Here is a 23209-nt window from a genome sequence, read left to right as displayed (position 1 = left end):
TAAACTGCACTATCAGAATGTCTTATTTGGGTTTGAAGTTTGGAGTCCATTTTTGCATCCAAATTTGGAATCTGTTAATGTCAATGACCTTTTTATATATAATCACATTGTAATCTAATTATTTGTTGTAGGTCAGAAAGATATTGATATTATTAAAAAACCCAATTTTCACTGTTCCTTCCAGAGCGAATTTTTCTGAAAATTTTGACCTAATTGTGTCAATTTGTGGTCTTAATTTCAGAAATCTTCCAACAATTGGCCATTTACAGGGTGTTGTCATAGCTTCATGATACTGTCTCGATTTGAAGATGAGAGCTGGCATTCCGTTGTGAAATGTTCTTCTTCCCATGATAAGATTTTTCTCCTTTTGAATCGGTGGAGTTGAAGATTCAGCTACAGTGTTAGCATAGGTGTTCACTGCTACTACAGGATCTGGGATGAGTAGGTGTTCCTGGGGTGGAGATGGTTGGACCATCGATGGCAGGTCACCAACATCAAGGTGGTGCTCGGTGGAGATAACAGTTATAATGTAACGACAATTTTAATATTTTTTAGAGAGAAGCAGGACCTTCTCTTTCTTGGAATTACTAATATGGGTTGAACTATAATGTAAAATTAAGAGAAAAAGAAATGTACTAAAACTTACTAGACCAGCTTCAGAGATTTGTTACAATCTTAGCAAATCTGAAGAGCAAAAGCAATTTAATTTACGAGCAGATACATGGTATAATTGAACAAAGCTAGACAGCTGGCTGAGATGAAGCAGAGGTTCAGACAATATAAAAGGTCTGAAAAGGCATACAACACAGGTCGTTAGAACAGGTCCACAGACATGTTCTATTGCAAAGTAAATCAAGTGCATATTGCAATGAGGAAATGGAGATCAGAAAAAGTATATGTTCTATCACAAAGGCACATGCAGAGCAAAGGGGAGATGATGACTCATATACAAAGCATTTAAAATAAAAGGATAGAAAAAATATGCAAACAAGTTCTATACAGTACAGTGGAGGAATCAAGTGGAATGGATGATTAACCAGCAATGGTGAGATAATGAAGAGGTGAAGACTCATAAGACAATGTTCAGAAGAAAGAAATGGTTCAGCTAAAGAGGTTGCAGACGCAGACAAAGCACAGAATTAGGTTAACAAATGAACCATATCTACAAACATGTTCTATCACAGAGCAAGAATAAAATCAAAAGTCAAAAAGTGAATCAAGGTTGAATACATGATCTATTCCAGCAATGAATAAATGCATGTGAAGAAGACAGACACAGAACTACACACGATCAATGAAACAAGTCTGTCAACATGTTCCATCATCCATACGAAAAGCAAACTCAAGAAAAAGGCAGAAGTATGAACGAGAAATGGATCATGAAACAAGTTTGTGAACATGTTCTATCTCAGACAGTGTAGAGATTCAGAGGCAGACAGACCAGGTGGATGACACAGGTTCATGAAATGTTCCAGGGCAAGTCCTACATCAATTAGGATTTGCAGAATTATGGAAAGAACTTGGCGGTCAAGCATGAAAGATTCCTTGCCATATTTGTAGGTATTAGTAAGCCTTCTATAGTTATTAGAAGCATACTAAAAAAGGTAAGAATCGAAATACTACATAAACCTTACGTGCATGTCATTGACCGACTAGGAAAGGGTTTTGTGTTAACCGACCTATGGAGCTTCAATGTTATAAATACCCAGATATTTCCAAGAAGAAGTTTTCGCACCCACAAAGAGAGAATTCAAAATATTGAGCGAAAAAGATATATTCAAGAATCCAGAGTTGCATCCCTATTACACAAAGAAGGATCGATGGAGTTATTTTACTGAATAATGTTAAGAGAAGGATCGATGGAGTTGTTTTACTGAATAATGTTTCCAGTTCTAAAGCCTGGACTTGTGTAGTCGGTTTGGTTTATTGAGTTGTATCCTCATCAACTTATTATAGAATCACTAAGATAGATACAAACATTGTAACTTCAAGTTGGAGTTTACTACTTGAAGATAGCTTACTAGTTAGAGTTTGGTTAGCAAGGCTGTTGTAGGGATTAGGCTGCAAAGTTTATAACTTAATTTGCAGTTGGTTCAGTTGTAGAGGAGATTGGGGTAAATCCTACAGGTCTGTAGGTAGTGGTTTTTATCACCTTTGAGCTGGGTGGTTTCCACGTAAATATTATGTATCATTTACTTACCTGCAACATATTATTTTGCAAAAAAATGCTAGTAGAGAATAGGTACAGTAACGTGTTCCATCCTATATTCGAGAATTAGATACGCATAGGATAGGCAGTGGGTTGTGCAACCTATCAAGTGGTATCAAAGTGGGTTCTCCTCGTAAAGGTTAACACCTTTGGAGAAGATTGAGATAAATGATGCGCCAACTACTGGACACAGTAAGGGAAAATCAACTCGAAGGCCTCCATTATTAAGTGGACAATACTATCATTGGTGGAAAGCTCGTATGAAGGACCAACTACAGGCAGAAGATCATGAGTTATGAAGCAGGGTCAGTAAGAGACCTAAATATCTCACATGGAAGGGAAAAGATGGACCAGAGGCAGGAGAAGTAAGAGGATGGCTTAATGATTGGGGGAACATGGTTGATGATCAAGAATGGAGAAAGAAGTCACAAGAAAGGTCAATTTCAGGAAATCCAAAGATTGCACCAGCTCTTCCAGATGATAACAATAGTGAGAATGTGAATGCCTCATCGGAAGACAGGTATGCATATTTATCCATCTATTTTAAATACACTCTCAGGTCACTATGACAGATTAGAAAACATGTCACACTTATTCGGCTTATAACAACCTAATTCAACACCGTATGATATCCAAATAATAAGCAGAGAAGTATGAACACAGTCAGATACTAAAATAAGTACAGATGGCCATCATAACTGTTACACCTGGAAAATTTTCCCGTCGTGTGCGTTGTGAGTAAACTAACATAAGCTTGGAGAGGTCTTGGAACCCTTATAAGGTTAAGGAATACTCTTAACAAGTGTTAAACAAGTGTCTAAAGGTTCCGGGATCAAGCAAATCGAAGAAAATAAGTTTATCGAAAATTTGGCAAAATTTTGGATATAAATTTTGGTTTAATTTCAGAAAGCCATATCTCTGGGTATATCAGGAGTTTTGAGGTTTTTCAAGAGCCTAAAATGAAGTTCGTCGAGTTTAGTTTCCAACGCTACAAATTGTTCGTCAATGTGACATCGGAGTAGGGAGTTATGGGCATTTTAAAACGGACTGCCAGAAGCCTGTGAACCTATGCGGAAATTCTAGAAGCCACTTAAAAGGCCCAACGATCCACCAGCCCACCCGATTTTGGACCACTATATATACCCCCTTAAGTCACCTAAATCACCTTATGGTTCACCATTTCGCATCCCCACACTTCTCTATAACCTCCCACAACATTCATCCAATATCCTTACACTAAAACATAGCAAAATTAAGAGTTCCTACATCAAACTAGGCTCGGGTTTGTAAGATTAACAACAAATCTCAACGAATCAAAGGAGGCCGCCAAAGATAAATAAGATTTCAAGCTCTACCAACCTCGATTGAGGTAAGGATATTCTTTAGTATGGGTATTATGAATTGTATCAAGGAAATTTAGTTGTTGAAGCTTCATAAAGTCTAGTGATTGGTTGAGAAATTGGGGAAACATAGTGTGGGATGTTTTATAGAGCATATTGATGTTGATGATGATGTGGTTGATATTGCTGTTACTATTACTGTTATTTTGTTGGTATTGTAATTTCGGGCTAGGGATATAAACAGGAGAGATGTTGCCTGAATTCTGGTAGATTCTACGAGGATTTAATTTAAAGGCTCAAGACAAGCATATGACGATAAGCCTAAAAATAGTATGAATTCTCTTGAATGTAGATATACGAGCTTGAGAGGACAAGCGTTAGGTAGTTAAGGAGACCGACCATGTATGTTAAGGCTGTCCCTTTCTTTCTAAAGGCATGATCATTTTCTTATGAACCTATACGTGTTTTCCATAACATCCTTATTCCCAAAAGCTAGAAGTTCATAATTCTTAGAGTTTCTTATGATGCTAAAGATAAGTATGGTCCATGATGATAATGATGATGATGATTATCCCATTCAAGAGATTCTAAAGCTTATGGTTTTGATGCTATTATGAGATTATAGAGTTTATTTCATGATTTTCTTGATTTTATTCATTGTTGTTGATCTCACCTTATGATAATTGTTCCTTCAAGGTGACATATAGTGATGCTGATTGCTCCATAATATAAATCGGAGGTTACCGACCTTAAGTCACTCCGATAGAGTTGTAGATTTTAATTGTTCTCTCATGCATGCTTGATGTATATGTATGTATTTTCTCACACTGTGCTTATCGTGACTCGGCTACATAACTTATCACATCATCCGAATAGATTTACATTGAATAAGGGTTTAATCTTTGACTGGTGTGCCTGAAAATGTGATTGATAAATGGGCTTTTGAAACTCGATTCTTGTAGGGTCTTCCATGTATGGATGGTATGTCTTTAGACCCCCACATGCGTCTATGAGCTAGCCATCAACAGACGGACATCCTTTTACCGCAGTTTTTCCCTATTGGGCGCGGCCTATTCCATTTGGCTATATAATCGTGCGGTTTCTGGGAATTTTTTCCTCCACATAATATCAGATTGGGGAGGAAGATCAGAATTTGAAATTGATAGAAAAGCAAGGATATGGGCTCGTGTAAGTAGGAAACAAAAAATCTATATTCTAGTTCTATCATTAGCTATGGGTTTGAATCTAAGAGAAATTCTAGAGAATGTTTGCTATCCTGAAATTGTTTTGTCTTTTCTGAGTGATAAGGAGAGAAAAAAAATTGGGTCAAAAGAGTCAACCTATTCCTGAAATTACGGTCAGTCTCGCTACCTCTTTAGTTGTCGCCCCCTAATTGCTCATTCGCAATTACTACCACAAGAAAGTCGCCCCTATCTCTAAAGGGGCTTATGCACTCCATGACTTTCTTATGTAATGGGGTCTCGAAGACTGAATTTAGCTGCCAACCCTAGTCAGCAAGCTGAAAAAATTTCTCCTAAGAAGTTTCTAGATCGAAGTAGTACATTATACATATGCCCGCCAGTAGCGGAGGGGGTTCGATTTATACGCAATGTGGCGAAAAGACTGATTCAACGAGATATGCCAAGACTATTATGAAAAATGCTATAATCCTTGAGCGAATTGTTAGATCTTTCAGTGTTGTTCTAGCTCTTGCCTGTGGAGCTGATGCTTGAGTGGAAATCCCTGCTGCAGCAGGAGGAAGCAATTGATCGCATTCTCCGTCCCTCTTCCCGAAAGACTTCCTTTTTTTAAACTAAACCTCTCCGGCCCATGAAAATTAGAGAACTCTAGATTCATTAGAAAGACTTCACCTGTTTTCGATCTGAGGAAGGAATCTAAAGAATTCAATCAACCGTCAAAATACCAAACTAAAGAATCCATGGCGGTGGGAGTATTTGCGGATCCATTAGAAAAAACTTAGGGGTCGACCCATGTTTTGACGAAGTGACACTTTGTTCCACTCCTTTCATTTATACTTTAAGCGCGATTGCTATAAACCTTGCTTTGACTTCGATCTGCCTATGAACTCTTCTTTTAGACTTATAGCCTTAACCTTAACAAGGGGCTTTCATGAATAGGGATTTCCTGCCAGCAGTCTTCTCTTCGTATCACTTCACTTCGTTCTAGAAACCTGGACCCGTTCACCAGCAACTGTTGCGATTCCCTCTAACTGCGCCAACTACTCCACCTTTCGTTTCCCCTCTTGCTTCAACACCGTTGATTTCAATGTATGTTGTAAGGGAAGCAACAATATGTATGGTGAATTAAATCATTCTCTGAGATCTGGTAAGAGTAGCCGACCTAATCAATCTGCTCTTACGAGACCCGACCAACTCAGTCAATCTCTAGGCCCCTAATGAACGAGTCATTCACTTTTATTTGATCAACCAATGGCTATAATGACCCTCGCAAATTGCTGACGACAATCGATGACTGAAATGACTTTCAACGAAAGATTGTCTAATGCTAGAGCTCTTCTAGATTCCATCTGACTCTCTTTCGGTCTGTATTGTTTGTTGACCATAATTTATGAATTCAATTATCATAGAGAGCATATTTAGAATATCTATAAAAAAGATTTTATGCTTGTGTCTTTCTCTTGTTTGAGACAAGTTGTGAATCTAGAATACTGTGGTCTTTTACAGTAAAAGAAGTTGGGACGAAGTTGTCAATAGTAGATTACCTAGAGAAATAGGTAAAAGAAATTTCCACCCAAGATTTAGTTCGACCTACCTTGATTGCCTAGCTAATTCTACCGTCGCAAGCAACCTCTCAAAGAATAGGGAGTGAACGACCCTTCTATCTAGATCGGTGATTCTGTTCGGCCGAGCCAGCTATCGAAAGTCTTGCAAGCAACCTACACTAAGCTAAGCGAGCTAGAAGATAAAGTGAATCTTTGTTTTGGCATATTTTTCTTTTCTTTGATCGCGACTTTGCTTGGTCTTCCTCTTTCCTTCGACCCATCTTTCAAAGCTAGCAAAAAGTTCGAGTCTTCAGGATGTCTCTTGAATGACAGTTGGTCAGAGACACAGGCCGCTACTCCTTCAGAAAGCGGGAATCCACAAGGAAGGATAGGACACAGAATAAAGACCTAAAGTTGTTCATCGGATGAGACCGAGAAGCGAAAGATGTCTATCAAAAAGCGAGAGGGACTGACCCACACTAGAGGTCTTTCCAGTAAAAGGAGGTCGTGTACCACAGTACGAGTGAAAAAAAAAAAGTAACAATCATACGCGATATTCAGATCGCCGGGGATAGAAGCGGCGGCAGCCAAGAAATCAACCTCGATTCTTTCTGTTGATAGGTTAGTTTGATGGAAGGTGTGAGCCTCTTCAGTTGCAGTGAAAGTTTGCTTAATTATAGCTTGCATAGTGCTCGGGTGTGTACAGGGCCTGGGTACATATTCACCGCAGCATGCTGGGAATGAAGCCGTAAGCCGAACAGAATATGGACTTACTTGCTCTATTTGATTCAGGAACTCTTGTTGCTGCGGCTCTTTCGGATTCGCGCCGGATGGAACACGAGTCTCCGAACCATAGACTACTTGGAATGAAACGAAGAGGCTAGCCTTCAGGTTTTTGCTTTCTGGAAAAACAGAGCTCAACTGACTTAGTTGTAGAGGGCGACTGAAAAAGAGGCTCTACCCACAGGGAGAGCGGTGGGCAGAGAGAGATTGTGAATGAAAAGAGTAAGGGAAAAGACATCTCATGACTAGAACTGGTGCAAGGCAAGGTAAAATTGATCTTACTTCCCGAAGGGAGGTTGAAAATCTGTTACAGAATAAGTTGGTCTTCTTTCATAAGCAAATGTACTTGGTGCTTTCGTATGTAGAGAATGCTTTTAGCTCTTTTCACGACTCTGCTCCTATCTCATCCGCTGCTCTAGCTAATTGTCCCCCCTTTCCAAGTGTGATTTCTATCTTATGTATGGCCGTGCCTAAGGGCATATCGTTTGAAGTAGATTCTTCTTTTGATCAATCAAAAACCCTTCCCAAACAGTAGAAGCTTCTTCCAAAGCATAGGGATTTCTGGATATAGATGACGATACCTATAGATATGGATCTTCTGTATATCGTGGACTTGGGCTTGCTTACTGGCTTCGCTGAGGATGGGATTCCCTACCCGATGAGTCTGGCTAGGCTATTAGGCACCTTTGGTCGGCCTATCCAGAAGTCTGAAGTTCCGTCTACAGAAGGTCTAATTCTCTCACAACATATCTAGTTTATCCTGAAATGGCCGGGCAGCACCACTATGATGGGCGGCTTATGGATAATGATAATAACACCGTGCCTATATGGCCGGGTTGCACCACTAATGGGCGGCGTGAGATGGTTACCTTTATCTCATGTTATGTTCTATATTTCTTTTTATATTATTTTTCATGCCTCACATACTTAGTACACTATTCGTACTGACGTCCCTTCCTGTGGACGTTGCGTTCAAGCCCGCAGGTTTAGGTAGCCAAACCGGCGAACTAGTCCTGTAGGCCCTCCACTCACCTGTAGTCAGTGCACTCCACTTGGTTCGGAGCTGCAGTCCTTTTGGTATGCTATTTTGACATGTATATATATATATATGGGTACGACGGGGCCTTGTCCTGTCTTTGTTATAGTTCGTATTCCGTAGAGGTCAATAGAAAGTTGTATGTAGTTGGGATGTTATGTATCCTTGTGGGCTCATATTTTTGTTGTACAATATATGTAGCGGCCTAGTCGGCCGGCACTGTTATCTGTAGTACGCATGTATATATATGTATATATATATATATATATATATATATATGCTAGTGTTGATTTCTTGTTACATACAGGAGATAGAATAGTTCAGTTATAGTTTATATATGGGCCACCATATTGCTCAGTGATAGATGCAAGTATGAGATGGGGTTGCTTGGTCAGTATTGGTCGGGCACTCGTCACGACTCATCGACTTGGGTCATGACAGAAGTGGTATCAGAGTAGTTCTGACCAAGGGTTGTCTACAGACCGTGTCCAGTAGAGTCTTGTTTATGGGTGTGAAGCGCACCACACTTATAAACAAGAGGCTGTGGGGCTTTTAGGAATCATTGACCTTTTCTTCTCATCTTAAATCGTGCGACAGAGCCAAAGTTTAGGAAATATCATTTCTGACCCTCTTGTGTGCAGATTGATATAGATGAAAAGGATGATTTCTGATAGTTGAGGTGCAATGAAGGCCCCCAAGGTGTTCTCCAGGCCATCACTACCCACCGATTCCGGGACCACGGGTACTAGGACAGATTAGGAGGAGTCTTAGTTTCTCTGTTGAGTCAGATCCTTCTGAGGATATTGAGACGACTCCCCAGAGCTTGTGACATCTATGGAGGAGGATCCGTCAGAGGATAGCTATGAGACGGACCCGTCTGAGGGTTCATATGAGACACCAGTGGAGCAGGAGGCTCCTGAGGCTGCACCAGATTTGGCCCCTCCAGTTTCTCCTATGATGGAGCATTGCATCAGAGCAGCTATGAGTGTAAGTGTTACTGAGTATTCTAGCCCTCTATCCTGGCCTTCAGTCAATCAGGAGCTGCTAGAGTATTCGTATCCTTCGGACTACAATGGGGGAGACGAGGATGGTCAGACGAGTAGATAGTGGGAGGATGATGAAAGGGATATTTCGCTTTACAGTCCCCAAGACCAGGATCAGGACAGACTAGTCATAGGTATGCAGATCATCTTACTGAAACTCTTTATGTTATGTGCAATTACTATGGGATATCATCTAATGGTCGACAATCGGGGATTTTAAAGAAATCAATAATTGAAGTATTCATGGGTAATTGCGACTAAGAGATTTCTGCCACTATGAACCCCGCAGACTGGGAATGGAAAGTAATCATGTGTGTTGACTCGTGGTTACGGGAAATTTTCTAGATATTGAAAGTTTCAAAAGTTACGATAATATTCATCCCACCAAGGAAGTAAGGGACGTTTCCAACCTGGGAAAATACATTGAATTATTTTATTTAGACTTTCCCTTTAGAACATCAAATGGGTTTTCAAAGATATATGATAAAAGACTATGTAGCAATGAAAAGAATGGATGTGAGGTTGATTATTTTCAGACCGAGAAACAGAGTACAAGTACAAGTAAAGGTTATTGTATAAAATTGTGCTAATAAAAGTTATCGGCAACACTTAGAAAAGTATATTTACATATGAGAAGGTACGATAAACATGGAGGCTGGACTAATTTGAGGAAGTAAAGATCATGAAAGGCACATTCACAGAGAACTTTCAAAACACATCCGGTATTGGGTTATGTACAAGAAGGGAAAAGATTATGTATATGAGTAAAGATTTTTAAGTAAAGTTATATTGCCAGGGTTACAGTTAAGACTTAAAAAGATGTACTAAGAAGTCCCACAAATTTAGACATATGGTGAATATGAGAAACAGAAATAACTCAAAGAAATCAGAAGCATATGAGCCTTATGATTAGGATTTCAAGAGGGTCACCAGATATAAGTTTGACTAGTTGGTCAAAAGAGGGGAGGCGTAATAAGCTGCGGGTTCAGGATAAAATCAAATGGCAATGGGATATCTCGCAAGAAAAGGTGTTGAAAAGTGATAAAAAGATAAGTCACGACTGGCTACATTGAGTATTATGTATACCCTTATCATGAAGGGGAGAGAAACTTGGACAAGGAAAACGTATACCCATTAAGGATCAAGTAATATATTTGAGGAAAAGGTTAGGATGAAAGCAGGAAAGTAGACGATAGGATCAAATTTAAATAAATCAACGGGAGATAGAGTCATGTTGTACGTGACAAAGGATGAACGTGAGGACCCCGGAACCAACCTATACGTCTTCATAACCAAAACCAAGAAGGTTGTAAATAATGGACAAAGGTTCATCCTTGAGAAGAAATAAACAGGTCTTATGAGAGCAACGAGGAAATTTAAACTCCTGAGATTTAACCAGGAGAACGGATGTGAACCCATGATTGGTACGCCTATTCAAGGGAAGAAAGTACCCCAAGAAGAGATTTTCAGCGTAAAAAAGGATTCGTACTCGTAACGAAACACTCCAAAGTCTCCTAAGATAAGAGTAAAGAATGACGAATGGAAACAGTCATTGTACGAGTAAAAGAAAACAAAATAAACTATGAGGACTAAAGGGAGGATGAGGTGTAAAGAAATGGTTAAAGGGAATTATGTGGCCGCTGACAATAAGGAGAAGATTAATGAGTCAGTAGGCTTGCCCAAAGGAAAACAAATTGAAATTATAAGACAATGATTGTGTGAAAGATACAAAGATGCGATTATGAAAAAAACCGATAAAATTCGAGATATATATGTGTGTGTGTACAAGTTGTAGTATCATAAATGAAGATGAACACTCGACTAAAGGAGAAAGAAAAGGGAGTACTTTGTGAGGATTTCATGATAAGAACAAGAACTGACAGAACACTAGAAGGACTATGATGCATAGTTGTGATGCAAACAAGTAGTTAAGAAGAATTACAGGACAAAATTAGCTAAGCTAATGAAGGGACGAGTCTTGGGAATAGATGGTGTGGAGTATCAACTTTTAATGGTACAGTATAGACATAAATCAGAATTGGGAACCTAGAGCAAGGAGAATTTCTAGGATATTAAGAAGATAGTTGTGAAGGAAGACTAGGGCTAAAGGAGCGTGGTATAGTCGGACAATCCATAAGGGGCCTAATGAATTTTGATGTCCCCATTAATTCCTTAGCATAGGAAACTACTAGTCATGAAAGGTAGAAGTGAAAAGTCATTAAAGAAGGCATCTGAATTGTATCTGATATGTATAAACATTTTGATTTGATACAAGAACTCAACAAGCAAAAAGGAAATAAGTTAAACCATGTGATGAAAAGAACTTCGGCCTTATATGGAATAGAGGAGTTGAAGGATCGCTAAGGTCGGCTAGATGACTATCAAAGACGGTTAATACTCGATGGTTACTGGTATATGAGATCATCCTTTTAAAGGGGGGGGGGGGGGGGAGAGAACGAATTCAGTTCTAAGATGAACTACAATATTCCTAATCTCAAAAGAGGGAAATATACTGGATTGAAGGAGCCAAAATTCAAGATGAACTGATATGTCAAGAATGTGCTAAAGAAAAGTGAGAATGGATTAAATGCAAGTATATCATGAGACAACTATGGAAAGGAGAATAAGTTTCGCCAATGCGATACGTTATATTACAGACTATGAATCGAATCACTTGCGCTGAAGAAATTTTAGGTACATTTAGATATGCAGTAAAGTACTCCAAGGGGTAACAGAAGGAGTAAGAAAGGCCAAATGTGACCAGGGATAAGTATAAGGGACAATCGGGACTACTAAAAAGAACTTGTAGCACTAGAAGAGATGAAAGCTTTAAAAGAGGAATATTTATAGGAAGTTCAATAATCTTCAAAGGAAAGAAAGACAGTGTGCCTATGGATAGCAAGACAGCAGTACTGCCTGAGATTAGGAAGTACCTCGTAAGTCATGAAATTCCAAGTCGCCGGTTATATCAATGGTGAGAGTGCATGACGTAGAACCATATAAAAAATTGCCATGATGAAATGGCCAACAAAATGGTGTAAGGAAAACGATAAGGAGTCAAAGAAGAATTGTCACGACCCAACCCCATGGGCCGCGACTGGTGCCCTACAGGGACACCCCAGACAAACTCACACCCATATCATCGAAATCAGACTCGTCCAAACACAACATACGATATTCAGACTCAACATCGTAATCAGACATCTACCGGATACTGATCCTAAGCAGTCGCCCGTACAGATCAAACAAATCGCAAATCAGAAAAGAGGCGGAATGTACTTCGCCAAATTTTCACACACACACATCCGAAGGGTGGCGGAATGTACATCGCCCCCACAAGCATACACATACATACAAAATCAGAGGCCGACTTGGCCATAGTAGTGTACGGGCCGCTTAAGAACACAAAACAGGCTCACATACGAACACACCGGACCCACGACCCACAAATCTGACTACAGGCCTCTAGACAAAACAGAACATAAGACATATGAACATAGGACGGGACAGGGCCCCGCCGTACCCACTCATCCAAGTATACAGAATACAGACACAACAAAAGATATGTACCAAAAGTAGGCTCCGGATCAAGGGGAGCTCTCCAACACAGCAGACTGAGTAGCCTAAATCGGAGGACCACCCAGACGAGCTTCTGTACCTGCGGGCATGAAACACAGCCCCCGAAGACACGGGGGTCAGTACGGGAGAAGTACTGAGTATGTAAAGCAGAGGGTACAGAAATCACAAACACAGCTGGAGTCAGAAAGAACAAACACACCGACATCGTAGACAAAGCAAACCTGTGCGGGAGGCGAACGTACAAAATGCAAATCAAATCATGTATAGGGTTTAGGAACGTGGTCACCCCCCGACGCTGGTGCCACTACACATCATAACTCCAGAAGTTTTCAAATCTCCGTACAGTCTCCAGACACATCATATCACACACACATCATATCATCAAAACATATCAAATGCCATATCACATCATAACTCCATAAACGGTAACCGGCCCTATGGCGAGGCCTCGGAAACCGTAACACATCATAACTCCCGAATATATTATAGCGCGCACGATCACAAAGTCGGCCCGGGTACCGACGAACGAAGTCATAGCAGACAACACGAACAGAGTAGTGCAGAAACCATATGCATATCAAAATAATTTGTCAGACTCAACATATAATTTACGTACAAGTATATACTGACGCCAGAAGGCTCGGAATAGGAATCAGATTGATCAAAGTTTGCGTATATAAGTTACGAAGTGCCAAACGGCTAAATTCTCAAGAAAAACTGTTCATACGTCATTTTCCGAAAATCTCACATCGTTCAAAGTACAGAACGTACATTAATGGCATAGGAAGTTTCAAACACATCCTTGGGTCATAAACAGAAGGTTGCGAATCGTAACAGACACAAGCGAATCAAACAAACCGAATAAGGGGAGCCTCGGGGCTCGCGGGCCCACCTCGGGTCAAATTGAGGCGGCGGACACAAATCGCAGATTTTTGGTTCCATAGAGTCATTTGCAAAAGTTTCGAAGAGTTTCGGACTCAACAACACAAGTTATGGAGGTACGAGCGTTCTTTTACCCAAATGGGACCAAAAGGTTTCAATCGCGCTGAATGAATAGTGCTCGAACTTGAACCTCGATTTCCAAGAGCAGAGTTATTCCCGAGATTCCGAAATTTACCTAGTGGGTCTAGGACATGCCAAAAGAATGAGAGGTAGGCTTTACATACCTGGTTGGCGCCTTACGCTCCTCAAATCGCAATTCCCGTTTCGTCCAGAAACTGCAGATGGTCACTTTTACCAGTTACTATTCATGAGAATTAACATTTTAGTCTTTGGGCTATATTTGGCTACCGAAATTTCGGCAGCACTTCCCCTATAAATCTAACACCCCCGAGACTTAGCTCGGCTCAAAATACAACGACAACAACAACCCCAAACATCATTAAACCATACAAACCACAATCATACTACATTAACTTCAAAATTTTACTTTAATACATGAGTTGGCAAATTCTTGATTCAACTTCAAAATTCCAACTCTATTTCCACATTAGTCCATTCATTCACTCATTCTCAATTAATCAAACACACTACATACAAGTTCCAAATCACATACAAACATTCCCAAAGTTCACTACTTTCCAATTTTCATTCAAAACACCAAAAGTTACGACGAACGTTCTAACTTGCGTCGTTTCATTCCAAATTCGTTATCATCAACCATAAATCTTATTTAAAGTCTTTAGTGTCATAAATATACTATGATATACACAAATATACCAAATGTATACGCTTTCCGATAACGTCCGAAATTATTTTCCAACACCAAATCAATTCTCCAAACATTCATTTACGTTATAAAGGTTACAACGACACCTCAAACGACTAAACGGAATTAAATTCACATGGTCTTGCACTACATACAAGCCACGGCCAAACACACTCTTTTTGCACACACATGCCAAGCACAAACACAACACCATTCCAAAATCTTCATGCTAATTCAATCACTAACACATATGTACCCATTTCATAACATAAAAACATTGAAATCTTACCTTAATCTTAAGATCCCGATTTGCCGCAAACGAGCACCTTACGCCAAACTAATTGTACCCCGTTGAAGAGGGGCTCGAGTACTTCATAATACGTTAAGGACAAGGATTTTTTAGATCACCACAAAGCTAGCAATTTTTTTTTTCTTTTTTTCTTTCCCTATACCCTTCGGCCGAGAGCCATTTTTTTCTTGTTCTTGAATTTTTTTCTTTTGTTCTAGATAATTATCCATTACAATGTGATATATATCCACTTATAGGTCATGTGCATAGCACATGACCTTGATGGAATGGGCTTGGGCTTGCCCCCCCCTTTGGCCGGCCACTTTCCTTCCTTTGGGCCTCAATTTTTGTATTCCATTTTCTTAGCCCAATGCATAAAATATCCCGTTTTGTAATTCCCGAAACTAATTTCTAAAATTCCAAATTCACCCTCGGCCTTCCCCGAGGTCTTGACATTAATAGTTTCATAATCAACACGAGCATAGCGACTTAAACCAAAATTTCTTCCTCAATACACACAAGTCTTATTTATCTCTTGATTTCCCGTTATACGAAAATACGGGACATAACATTCTCCCCCCCTTAAAAACATTCGTCCTCGAATGTTGAATCGAACTCATGGGTGTCGTACTACTCCGGGAGGGTTCTCTTGATAGTTGTCCTTTATTGATTTCTCCGACATGTCTTCTTTACCAATACTAGGGTAGATTTTTCACATCACTGACTCAAATACCTTCATAATACATTTTCTCATACTCTACGTAATCACCGAACTCTGCACTATATTCTTGTAAGGGACGGACGCTTTCCAGATATCATCGCCAATATCATCTTCTTTTCACACTCCTGAGTTTCCTTACCACATCGTCGTAATCTCACTTTACTTCATATCAGACACTTCATGCCCAACAGACTCAGAACTAAAACCGAACGGATTCATAATCGGAAGCAGACATACTCAACGATGGCGGACGGATTCGTAGTCAACATCGAAGGTACGGAAGCATATCAGACACATCTGAGATCGGAGTCAGACGTACAAAGGAGTATCGGACGAATTCGTAAGCAGAATCAAACACACGAAGGTATACCAAACAGATTCACAATCGAAGTCAGACGTACGGACTCATATCGGACAGATCCGAAATCAGAATCAAATATACAGGATTGTTTCATACAAAGTCGTGACCAGTCAAACCGAAGTGTATCGAACACACACGCGGTCAAAATCAAACGCACCGAAGCATATCAGATGAATTTATATCCAGAGTCAGACCCACAGAGGTGTGCCAGACAGAAACGGATTCAGAATCAAACACACAAAAGGTTCATCGAACAGGAACGTAGTCGAACTCAAAAATATAGAGGCGTACTAGGTAGAGCCTCATCGGCATCGGAAGTGCAGAAGCACTATGGATAGAATATCAATTTGGGATTAAATCATTTATATTAAGGCTCCAATAATTCATGAGAATTTCCCTTTATTTGCAACTCACTCACCAAGTCGTCACACAATTCGCCTTGCGTCTTACGTATCGACTTCCTTCAAAAATTTCACTTACTCACACTGCTTATCTTTTATTTATCACTACATTAGTTTCCGGGGCTCGGCTCTTAGCCCTCATGGCCCTGAATGGAAATCATACACACACACATACACATACACATACACATACACACGTTTACTCATACCTTACTGGCGAACATCTCTGACTGTTATTCAAATTCGTTCAATTTCCCAAGCGGTGGCATACCCTTTTCCTTTTTGCCCATTTAGTCCGCCTCGTTCCGCGCGGCTCTCGCGAGGGCACTAATTATTCCACACACATTCTATTTATTCTTGGTTACCCCAAATTCTCATTTACATTAATCATACTTACACTTGTGCAAAATTTTGCATTACTTCCCAGGGGGTCACCCATCCCTGAATTGCTCTGGCTTGAGCATGCTTAACCCCGAATCTTTTACGTATTTTGACGCGTTAGGGTTGATATAATTTCGTCAATTGCCCCGCACTACCTTTGTCACGCAATTTTAGGCCAAATGGGGTCTTAGCAAATTTTTCGGAAATTTTTCGTAGCGGGTCCCCCTTTGTCCCAAAGAAGTCGTTTGCTTTTCTGGCTATGTGGTCTATCGTTCTAGCCTTCCAACTCCCATATATTTTCCTCACACACGTACAGATAACTGCCTCAGATATTTTCATTAATTCAGATTCTTACCCTACCTTTACTGACACACACAAAAGAATATCGCATAATACTGAGGTACAAACCTACCATTGCACATATTCATTAAACAAAAGGGTTAGTAATATACCTGGGTCTGTATCTGGGGGTGCCTCTGGGTCCCGATGACCAGTCAAAGCGTAGATGCGGTTCGAGGGACCGCTAGAATCTGAACCCCCACCACGGCCTCTACCGCGGCCCGCTGGTGCTGGCATACCTCGCCCTGTCGAGCGCGTGGCCGAAGGGGTAGATGACGAACCCGCAACAGATCTCATCGGCGGTGCTGCGCTACCGGAACCGCCTGCCCACGGACAATCCCGCATGATATGGCCCTGGCGGCCGCAAGCAAAACAGGCCCCTGTGGCTCTGAAGCACTCACCTGGGTGCGATCTTCCGCAATACGAACACTGGGGTATGGGTGGCCTAGACTGACTGGGACCCCTGCTCGACTGAGGACCTGGGGCTCTGGAACTCTGGTCTGCCCTGGACGGTCCTGCTCCATCAAACCTCTTACCAACAGACTGTGCGTCCCGGCCTGACGGAGGAAAGTACCCGCTGGACTGATACTGAGGCTGCCCGCTCCGAGAATCTCCAGAATATCCCGCTGATCTGGCCCTCTTGGGCCGTCTCCCATCATACTCTCGGCTGGGCCGATCTGCTCGGTGCCGGTTCTCCATCCCCTGGGCGTAGGCCTGTAGACGGGCAATGTCCATATCTGTCTGCAATGACACCGCCATACACCCGTCAATCAAGTAACGATCCAGCCCCATAACATATCTATGCATCCGATCTGTCATATCTGCCACCACGGCAGGGGCGTACCGGGCCAGGGAATCAAACTCCAAATTATATTCACGGACGCTCCGACCCCTCTGCTGCAGATGCAAAAACCGATCAGCTCGCTCCCGTCGTAACTCTGGGGGCAGGAAGTGGCGGGTGAAAGCAGTCACAAACTGATCCCACATAGCTGGAGGAGCACCCTCACCCCGGGATAGCTCCCAAGTCTCATACCAATGCGCGGCAACATCCCGAAGCCTATGCGAAGCTAGCTCCACCGACTCGGTCTCTGAAGCCCTGACCAAGTCTAATGCACGCCGCATCCCCCGAATGAAGTCATGGGGGTCCTCATCGGGCTTAGACCCGAAAAACTCTGGAGGGCCGCATAACAAGAACTCCCGAACTCTCAGGCTTTCCCGCCTGTCCTCATCATCATCGTCTCTCCGCCCGCGCCTGCGAGCCTGGCCGGCTACAATCGTAGTCAACAACTGTACAGCCTCCCTCAGGGTCCTATCCTCCGCCCCTGGCTGAGAAGCTGGCGTCTCAGGAGCGGGTACACGGACCTCTGGAGCTGCTGAAGGTCCCGCTCCCGGCTGTACTAATGGGGGTGTAGCAGACCCCTCAGAATGAGGTGTAACCTCAGGCAAATCATAAACACGAGCCCGAGTAGCCCGTTGTGCCTGACTGGTCTCTCCCACCTTCGCCTTGCCCTTCTGGGCCGCCGTTGCCTTCTTCGGAGGCATCGCTGCAAACACAACAACGGGTCAGATCAGAATGATCCTAATAACACAGCTCTATCGCACGATCTAAGATTCCAAAGAAAGGGCAACACAACATCCTAGATGTCCTGTAGCTTCCTGTTTATAGATGTGGTGCACAACACATCGATAAACAAGACTCTACTAGACACGGCCTGTAGACATTCCGAGGACAAACCGCTCTGATACCACTTTGTCACGACCCAACCCCATGGGCCGCGACTGGTGCCCTACAGGGACACCCCAGACAAACTCACACCCATATCATCGAAATCAGACTCGTCCAAACACAACATACGATATTCAGACTCAACATCGTAATCAGACATCTACCGGATACTGATCCTAAGCAGTCGCCCGTACAGATCAAACAAATCGCAAATCAGAAAAGAGGCGGAATGTACTTCGCCAAATTTTCACACACACACATCCGAAGGGTGGCGGAATGTACATCGCCCCCACAAGCATACACATACATACAAAATCAGAGGCCGACTTGGCCATAGTAGTGTACGGGCCGCTTAAGAACACAAAACAGGCTCACATACGAACACACCGGACCCACGACCCACAAATCTGACTACAGGCCTCTAGACAAAACAGAACATAAGACATATGAACATAGGACGGGACAGGGCCCCGCCGTACCCACTCATCCAAGTATACAAAATACAGACACAACAAAAGATATGTACCAAAAGTAGGCTCCGGATCAAGGGGAGCTCTCCAACACAGCAGACTGAGTAGCCTAAATCGGAGGACCACCCAGACGAGCTTCTGTACCTGCGGGCATGAAACACAGCCCCCGAAGACACGGGGGTCAGTACGGGAGAAGTACTGAGTATGTAAAGCAGAGGGTACAGAAATCACAAACACAGCTGGAGTCAGAAAGAACAAACACACCGACATCGTAGACAAAGCAAACCTGTGCGGGAGGCGAACGTACAAAATGCAAATCAAATCATGTATAGGGTTTAGGAACGTGGTCACCCCCCGACGCTGGTGCCACTACACATCATAACTCCAGAAGTTTTCAAATCTCCGTACAGTCTCCAGACACATCATATCACACACACATCATATCATCAAAACATATCAAATGCCATATCACATCATAACTCCATAAACGGTAACCGGCCCTATGGCGAGGCCTCGGAAACCGTAACACATCATAACTCCCGAATATATTATAGCGCGCACGATCACAAAGTCGGCCCGGGTACCGACGAACGAAGTCATAGCAGACAGCACGAACAGAGTAGTGCAGAAACCATATGCATATCAAAATAATTTGTCAGACTCAACATATAATTTACGTACAAGTATATACTGACGCCAGAAGGCTCGGAATAGGAATCAGATTGATCAAAGTTTGCGTATATAAGTTACGAAGTGCCAAACGGCTAAATTCTCAAGAAAAACTGTTCATACGTCATTTTCCGAAAATCTCACATCGTTCAAAGTACAGAACGTACATTAATGGCATAGGAAGTTTCAAACACATCCTTGGGTCATAAACAGAAGGTTGCGAATCGTAACAGACACAAGCGAATCAAACAAACCGAATAAGGGGAGCCTCGGGGCTCGCGGGCCCACCTCGGGTCAAATTGAGGCGGCGGACACAAATCGCAGATTTTTGGTTCCATAGAGTCATTTGCAAAAGTTTCGAAGAGTTTCGGACTCAACAGCACAAGTTATGGAGGTACGAGCGTTCTTTTACCCAAATGGGACCAAAAGGTTTCAATCGCGCTGAATGAATAGTGCTCGAACTTGAACCTCGATTTCCAAGAGCAGAGTTATTCCCGAGATTCCGAAATTTACCTAGTGGGTCTAGGACATGCCAAAAGAATGAGAGGTAGGCTTTACATACCTGGTTGGCGCCTTACGCTCCTCAAATCGCAATTCCCGTTTCGTCCAGAAACTGCAGATGGTCACTTTTACCAGTTACTATTCATGAGAATTAACATTTTAGTCTTTGGGCTATATTTGGCTACCGAAATTTCGGCAGCACTTCCCCTATAAATCTAACACCCCCGAGACTTAGCTCGGCTCAAAATACAACGACAACAACAACCCCAAACATCATTAAACCATACAAACCACAATCATACTACATTAACTTCAAAATTTTACTTTAATACATGAGTTGGCAAATTCTTGATTCAACTTCAAAATTCCAACTCTATTTCCACATTAGTCCATTCATTCACTCATTCTCAATTATTCAAACACACTACATACAAGTTCCAAATCACATACAAACATTCCCAAAGTTCACTACTTTCCAATTTTCATTCAAAACACCAAAAGTTACGACGAACGTTCTAACTTGCGTCGTTTCATTCCAAATTCGTTATCATCAACCATAAATCTTATTTAAAGTCTTTAGTGTCATAAATATACTATGATATACACAAATATACCAAATGTATACGCTTTCCGATAACGTTCGAAATTATTTTCCAACACCAAATCAATTCTCCAAACATTCATTTACGTTATAAAGGTTACAACGACACCTCAAACGACTAAACGGAATTAAATTCACATGGTCTTGCACTACATACAAGCCACGGCCAAACACACTCTTTTTGCACACACATGCCAAGCACAAACACAACACCATTCCAAAATCTTCATGCTAATTCAATCACTAACACATATGTACCCATTTCATAACATAAAAACATTGAAATCTTACCTTAATCTTAAGATCCCGATTTGCCGCAAACGAGCACCTTACGCCAAACTAATTGTACCCCGTTGAAGAGGGGCTCGAGTACTTCATAATACGTTAAGGACAAGGATTTTTTAGATCACCACAAAGCTAGCAATTTTTTTATTTTTTTTTCTTTCCCTATACCCTTCGGCCGAGAGCCATTTTTTTCTTGTTCTTGAATTTTTTTCTTTTGTTCTAGATAATTATCCATTACAATGTGATATATATCCACTTATAGGTCATGTGCATAGCACATGACCTTGATGGAATGGGCTTGGGCTTGCCCCCCCCCTTTGGCCGGCCACTTTCCTTCCTTTGGGCCTCAATTTTTGTATTCCATTTTCTTAGCCCAATGCATAAAATGTCCCGTTTTGTAATTCCCGAAACTAATTTCTAAAATTCCAAATTCACCCTCGGCCTTCCCCGAGGTCTTGACATTAATAGTTTCATAATCAACACGAGCATAGCGACTTAAACCAAAATTTCTTCCTCAATACACACAAGTCTTATTTATCTCTTGATTTCCCGTTATACGAAAATACGGGACATAACAAGAATAGAGGCTAATTTAAGTCTCAAATTATCACCGGTACAAGAGAATCAAGGACTTAAGAAGAAAGCATATTCGTATTGAAAGGAAATTATGATTAAATAGGATTTTATCTTAGTTCCATGTTTATGAGTTTATTTTGTAATTATGTTAAGATTGAGGAGAAGAAATTGGAGGAAAAGTTCAAATATGAATTTGATGATATTTTGAGTTGTAAATTAGCTTGAGCTGTGATTATTAGTATGTTATAAGTATAATATTGCTATGGGGAATAATAATGATGATGAGGAAGTATTATATGCAAGTGTATAAGGGATTGTGTTGAGATTGTTGTTATGGATTGATTATGAAAAGAAGTATGGATGGACTTGGGTCCAGTTTGAAAATAAATCTCTTGGCTGTGGTATTGTTGATATATTGGATGGGCAATCTGAATTAAAATAATCACTAAGAATAATAATTCATTAGCAAGGAAATGCTATTTCAAATCATCTAGGCACTACCATAAGTGGAACGAAGATGATATTATAAGGAATTAAGGAGTACGACCAAGGAATTAAAAGGAGATGATATGGTATGTATATAAGGTCGACTAGTACAAAAGGGATAATCTAAAATAGCACCAGAGAAGCAAGCAAGGAAAGGTGCCATATCTGAACTAGAGAGTTTATCTACTAGTACAGAAACAAAAAGCAAGTAAAAAGGGTACAACAATTAAGGGTACTTACAGATCGGCAGGGAGCTGTAGTAATCACGAGCCAAGATCACCTTAATGGGAATAGGATGATAACTGAATATCAGCTGACCACTGGTTACATATAGAAGGGCATGAGGATATGAAACTAATGGATGAGTTCGACAGAGAGTTAAGGGAACATGAAAGAAGACTGTGCTCATGTTATAAGAATATGAAGATCAGGGTCTAAAGGAGGACAACCATTTCAAGAAATCAATGATAGCATCATAAGCTCGCAAGCTACAACATTCGAGGACGAATGTTTCTAAGGGGGGGGAAGAATGTTACACCTCGAAAATTTTCGCGTCGTGTGCGTTGTGAGTAAACTAACGTAAGCTTAGAAAGGTCATGGAGCCCTTATAAGGTTAAAAAAATCTCTTTGCAAGTGTTAAACAAGTGTCTAAAGGTTCCGGGATCAAGCAAATAGAAGAAAATAAGTTTGTCGAAAATTTGGCAAATGTTTTGATAGAAATTATGGGTCAACTTCAGAGAGGCATATCTCTGGGTATATCAAGAGTTTTGAGGTCTTTCAAGAGCCTAAAATGAATTTCGTCGAGTGTACTTTCCAATGCTACAAACCGTTCATCAATGAGACATCGGAATAGTGAGTTATGGGAATTGTAAAATGAACTGCCAGAAGCTCGCGAACCTACGTGAAAATTCTAGAAGCCACTTAAAAGCACCACCAATTTCGGCCCACCAGCCCACCCGATT

At 41.3% G+C, this 23209-nt stretch overlaps 1 non-coding gene across 1 annotated transcript; it reads right to left on the bottom strand.

Annotated features, from left to right (window-relative positions):
• Positions 1-629: 629 nt before the first annotated feature.
• LOC132634549 (small nucleolar RNA snoR77) lies at positions 630-726 on the bottom strand. Its single transcript, XR_009580267.1, has one exon. It is a non-coding gene; the product is annotated as a small nucleolar RNA snoR77 (small nucleolar RNA).
• Positions 727-23209: the final 22483 nt, after the last annotated feature.

Source organism: Lycium barbarum, chromosome 3 (assembly GCF_019175385.1).
Source record: "Lycium barbarum isolate Lr01 chromosome 3, ASM1917538v2, whole genome shotgun sequence".
NCBI classification, from domain to species: Eukaryota; Viridiplantae; Streptophyta; class Magnoliopsida; order Solanales; family Solanaceae; genus Lycium; species Lycium barbarum.
Note: the sequence above shows the minus strand (reverse complement) of the source record. Positions and strands in the feature narration are given on the sequence as shown.